Source organism: Diceros bicornis, assembly GCF_020826845.1.
Source record: "Diceros bicornis minor isolate mBicDic1 chromosome 16 unlocalized genomic scaffold, mDicBic1.mat.cur SUPER_16_unloc_1, whole genome shotgun sequence".
NCBI lineage: Eukaryota > Metazoa > Chordata > Mammalia > Perissodactyla > Rhinocerotidae > Diceros > Diceros bicornis.
In genome coordinates, this window is record NW_026690870.1 from 1,739,688 (window position 1) to 1,745,687 (window position 6,000).

General features: G+C 45.8%; 1 long non-coding RNA gene across 2 annotated transcripts in view; it reads right to left on the reverse strand.

The window, feature by feature from the left end:
- Positions 1-1,223, reverse strand: part of LOC131401795 (uncharacterized) — a 52,725-nt gene extending 51,502 nt beyond the window's left edge. For both annotated transcript variants that reach the window (XR_009217969.1, XR_009217967.1), the window contains exon 1: positions 1,152-1,223. This is a non-coding gene — a long non-coding RNA (uncharacterized LOC131401795). The remainder of the gene's footprint in view (positions 1-1,151) is intronic.
- Positions 1,224-6,000: the final 4,777 nt, after the last annotated feature.

Here is a 6,000-nt window from a genome sequence, read left to right on the forward strand (position 1 = left end):
AAGGAGACGTCAGATCCTTCCCCAGCCAGAAAGGACCGAGACAGCCGACTGAGAGCAGAGCTGTCCTCCGACCTCAGCAAAGAGAATTCAGTCCTACGATGATCTCCATTCCACAGAAAAAGAGGAGGAAAACAGGCTGTTGCCAACTTAATCACAGCAAACTCTACATCTAGATCGAGATTTTAATTCTCCAGAGACTAAGGTCCAGTAGACTCTTTGCAAGAACTGGTTATCCAAAAAGTAACTCTTCCACGCAACATTTATTCCTCATGTTAAATATTAATTCCAACCCGTCAAAGAGCTTTACTGTTCAACAAGTCTTAAAAATCTAGGGACTCCAACAAACCGCCTCTTTCCCGAAAGTCTCTCTGCGTTGAGAAAGTTCACTCCTCTTTTCGTTCTTTCCTTTCCACCTTCCTTTCGCTCCTCAAAACGGCTTTCTCTGGACATTCTAACTTCCTTTTCCCCCTCATCTGCCTTCCCCGAGTCAGTCCTCTTTCTGAGGCCCTGCTCACAGCCCTGAGTTCTGCAGCTCCAGGCGCACGCAGCTCTCTCCAGCCTTTCCCGCGTCTCAACAATGAAGTCAAACCTCCCCAACCCTCCTCCCCTGTGCCCGGTCCTTCAACAGCTGCTCTGCTCCTGCTGAGTTTCCGAAGCGGGGCTCGAAAGGAGGCTGGAAGCCTTCCTCCTCCCGCCTCCGTCCATCGCAGCTTCGCTCCAGTCAGTCTCCCGGCCGGACGCACACTCCCACCCCCGTCCCTCCCAGGGCCCCCCTCCCGGTCCCCGAGTCTCTCTTCCCGCCTCACACTTCCCGCCGCCCCGCTCCGCGCCCTCCCGGGCTCGCCTGGGCCGCCGCCCCTCCCCCTCGCCGCCGCCCCCCACGTGCCGGGAGGCCGGGTCGCGGCGGGGGCGACGCGCCGGCCAAGCGCTCGCCGCTCGCGCTCCGCGGCTCTGCCCTCGCGGCCCCGCCGTGCCCACGCCGAGGAGGCCCGGGCTCCGCCGCCCGCCGGCGCTAGGACGCGCTCCGCGGAGCCCCCCGCGCGCCACTCACGCGCCCCCCGCGCGCCGAGCCCGGCCGCCGCCGCCGCCGCCGCCGCCCCCCGCCCGGCCTCCCCGCCACGTCCTGACCCGCCCGCCGCCCCCTGTCTTACCGGCGGCCGTGCAGGCTTCGCGGGGGCGGAGGGAGCCCACTCAGGTGTCCGCCGCCGGGTGAGTCCTCGGGCTCCGGGTCTCGGCGTAAGCAGGAGTCTGTGAGGGGGAGAGGGAGGGGAAGCCCCGGCCCGCGGCTCCCACGCGCGGTCCCCTGAGAGCGTATCCAACGATCCATTCATGATGGGAGCACCAACCGTGAGGGCAGCCAGAGCTAGAAGCAACGAGCCGTCGTCGTCGTCGCCGCCGCCAGCCACGCGCGCGCTCCCGCTCCCGCCGCTTATTGGCTCCCGGCAGCCACCGTAACGCCGAGAGAGCAAGCGCCGCTGCCGCCGCCGCCCGCGCGACGTAAGCTTCCTGCTCGCTCCCCTTCCCCACTGGGCTCCAGGAGGGATTTGTTGATGCAATTGGATTCAAGGTCAGGAGGAGGAGGGAAGCTGTACACACAATGGAATGGAATGGAGCTGATTGATGACATCCATTTGAAAGGTAATATGTTTGGAGATGAGTAGGTGTGGAGCTCATTGGTGTAGGACTTACTGAGTTTCTGATGCCTTTGAGTCATCCAAGAGGCTTTTGGATTGAAGTCTAGAGCTGAGAAGTAAGATCTAGACTGAAAACTAACTGTTAAGTATGTAGGGAGAAATTAAAGTCTTGAGTATACATGAAATAGACTTAGCAGACAACCTAGGAGTGTGCAATGGAGAATTTAAATTAATTTTTGGCTAGGTAGAGGAAGATGAGCTGGCTAAGGAGTTGCAGATATCAGATGGGTGTTGTGCAATGGAAGGCAAAGGCATAAATGATTCAAAGAAGGAGTGGTGAGTAGTGTCCAATGCTGTTGAGAAGTCACGTGAACTAAGGCCTGAATAATATCCATTAGATTTAGTAACATAAGGGTCATTTACCTTAGCAAGAACTATTTTGTTGGAATAATAGGACCAGAAGCCAGATTGGAGTGGGATGTGATAAATGAAGAAATGGAATCAGTGAGTCTAAATTTCTCTCTCAGACAGTTTGACTTTGACTTGAGAGTGAATATGAATTTTTCTGTTTGTCTTTTTGGGGGGGCTTGTGGATTTTTGTTTGTTTAGGTGACAGATTTAAGGTGTTTCAAAGACAATGGGAAATATCCCTTTGGAAGAGAGGTTGAATATATTAGAGTTAGCTGTAAGAATTAACACGTATACCTTTTTTTTTCCCAATCGGGAACTGAACACTAGATATCACTGTTTATAATTATGGGCTATAGACACTTAATTGGTGTAGTTTGAGAATTTCTGTGAGTCTTTTACTCCCCAGATACATGCCTCATGCTCTACTAATGTTTGAAAAGTCTTGGTAGAAATCTATTTGAAAGCATATATTCCTGGGAAGAGTAATATGTTAAGAAGGTAGTTCTCAGCTGTGCCGAAGTTTAGAATTACCTAAGGAGCTTTAAAATAAAAATGCTCAAGGGGCCAGCCTGGTGGTGTAATGGTTAAGTTCGCGCAGTCTGCCTTGGCGGCCTGGGGTTCGCAGGTTCAGGTCCTGGCTGCGGACCTATGCACTGCTCATCAAGTCATGCTGTGGTGGCAAACTGTGTACAAAAATAGGGGAAGATGGGCGCAGCTGTTACCTCACGGCTAATCTTCCTTAGCAAAAAGAGGAAGATTGGCAGCAGATGTTAGCTCAGAGCTAATCTTCTTCACCAAAAAAAAGAAAAAGAAAAATGCTCAAGACTTACCTTAAGAGATTTCATTCCATTGTTCTAAGGTGGGGCCTTGGCATATGCGTTCTTTCAAAGCTCCCCTTTTAAAAAGATGATTCTAATGTGCCATTAGTATTGAAAAACTATGGACATCATTGTATTAACACTGCATTCACTCATGACATTTGGTTTAGATGAAGTGTGGAGAGGCCAGAATATTTATTTAGAAAATAGTGGTTATTAACAGGGCAGTGGTGGGTGGAGATTTTGCACCTCAGGGGATATTTGGCAAGGATCTGGAAACATTTGTGGTTGTCACAATGAATTGGGTGGGGGCTGCTACTGACATATATTGGGCAGAGGCCAGGGATACTGCTAAAGATCCTACAATGCACTGGACAGCCCCCCACAACAGAGAATTATCTGGCCCAAAATGACAATAATGCCATTGTTGAGAAACCCGGCTATAAAGGATGGCAAACTAGGTAGTATCTTTTAGTGAAATCTCAGTGGGTGGGGGTTGTGGTTTGGTAAGGGTGCTAATGAATGAGGAGGATCTATTCTCTGTAACAACTTAGCCTAAAACTAAGCCTTGCTTGTAACCAGCAACAAAAGAGCCTCAAATAAAGATGGAGCTTGCTGACAGAAGAAACAGCTTTCATAGCTGAAAAGTGTTTGCCTCTGGAAACAGGGACCAGAGATGGAGAGAAGAGAGATGGAGAGAAGAGAGACAAGGCACAGGACTTTTTAACTGTTAGCCTTTCAAAACTATTTGATTTCTTAATGAACTTTAATTATTTAGACTTTTTCAAAACGAACCTAATGGAGATTAGAATTTTAAATTGAGTCCATTTTAAAAAATTATTTCTTTAATTACTGTTTTAATACAAGCAACTTAAAAATTAAAATATGTGGTATTCTAGATGTAAAGAATGGTAATAGAGGAGTGGGATACATGGATTTAAAAGGAAAGGCAGGTTCTTAAAGGACAAGACGTTTGAAGTTGTTTTTGTTGTTTTAAGTGCCTAATGGCTAGTATCTTTAAATGTAGGTACTATGAAAGTATTGAACAACCAAAAAAGTACTGGATGCTTGTTTTTTAAGATAGGTTTCTTAAAATAAAATAGACCTTTTATACATAAGGTTATCATAGCCCATTTCCGAGTGATAAGAATATCATTTTTTCTTTTTCTTAGATTGATATTGATAGTACGCTTTCTCTGAATAATATTATGGCCCTGTGTTCCACTTGTAAAATATTTCCCTGTTTCAATGTGAAGCAAATTTATTACTCCCGAATAGATTTTCACAGTCCTCTTATGTTCACTCTGCATAAAATTCCAGATAAATGTTTGATACTTTGCTCTTCTTAATACAAATTTCATTTGGCATCTTTTCTCATCCAGATTTCAAATGTCATCTGACATATATTTTAGTAGAGTGCTTCAGTATCTTCCACAACCACTTAATTTTTATACAGGATAAATAGTTGGAGACACATTGAGTACTTTTCTCACTATACAAAAATGCCCATGTGAGGGAAAGTGGTGGCTGAAACCCAGCTTGTGTCCACTTGCTGTGTAGTCTGCTAGGAAGAAAGGGCACATATTGTAATTCACACAAAGTTTCTATATGTATTAGTGGTGACCAAGGTTGGAGAGGAAAATAACAACAACAATAGGGGAAGGTCGTAGAATATGTGATCAATTTCAACTAAGATTTTTGGAGCACCCACTGAGTGTTAGGCACTGAGATCACAGAAATGAGGAAATCACTGGGCCTACAATGAGCACGGTGACCATAGGCCTGTTTACACAGAACTACCCCAGTTTGTATGTGTTTTCCCATTGTCCCATCTGGTTAGTGTCCCCTTTCATTCTCAAATGTGTACCAGTTTGGACAGCAAATTATGTAGTCACCCTAAAAAGAAGGAAAAATTCATTCTAGTCTGAGTGGCAAGGTCATGGGTAAGTGAAAGAGCATGATCTCCTCTGGTTCGGCATGACAGGAGGGTTGGTGGGGGAAATGGCACGAGGTAGATATATGACTGAAAAGATAGGGAGTCTGAGGTGGTGAAGGGCCTTATACACCACTTTTAAGGAGTTTTTATTTGTCTTGAAGGCAGTGGGGACTGATGGTGGTTTGGGAGCAGGGAAATGATAAGATCAGATCTGTCTAACGTTGACAAGAACAAAAGAGCAAAAGTACATTTCTCTACCATCGCCGCCCCCCCGCCCCAGTAGACACATACAAACACACAGGGCTGGGGAGAAGGAGAGGAGAATCTTGTCCTTTCTGAGTGTAAACACTTACAACTGAGCTCCATTTAATCTTAAATCTACTATACCTCCTTAGAATGAATGACCGACCCTCCCCATTCCATCTCTAAAACACACTGCTGTCGTTGGTATGCGGAATCTCTAACTGCTTACAGGTGGCAAGCTACTCTAGTGCAACATACATTTTTGCTCCTGTGAGTTGAATTGTATATTTTAAGAGATTATGTGTTTGTTCTTAAGCCTGTTAATTCTCGTTGTACTTGTTATTGCAATTATGTAATTAAAAAAAATTATGTAAATTGATGAACTAAGAAGGTAAACAGTTTTTTCTGTGAAAATTTTGTGGAATGCTTTTGAAAAACTGAAAGATAACTAGCTAAAAATATTCAGATAAATGAGGTGTGGATGAGACAACTGTAAAAAAAAAAAAAAAGAAGAAAGAAAAAAACAAAGAAAGAAAGAAAGAAGGAGAGCCAGCCCTGATGGTCTAGTGGTTAAAGTTCAGTGCACTCCCCTTCGACAGCCTGGGTTCAGTTCCCGGGGGTGGAATCAGACCACTTGTCTGTCAGTAGCCGCGCTGTGGTGGTGGCTTACACAGAAAAACTAGAAGGACTTACCACTACAATATACAACTATGTACTGGGGCTTTGGGAGAGGGGAAAAAAAAAAGAGGATTGGCGACAGATGTTAGCTCAGGATGAATCTTTCCCAGCAAAAAAAAAAAAAAGAAAAGAAAGAAAGAAAATAGCATAAACATCCAGAAGGTTCTGTGCTCAGTTTGCTTTACCCCAAATTGTGAGACTGAAGCCATAGTAATATGCTCTACTAAAGAGACAGGTTGAGTCTGACACCTGCAATCAGGGCTATTACTTGGTTGGGCTT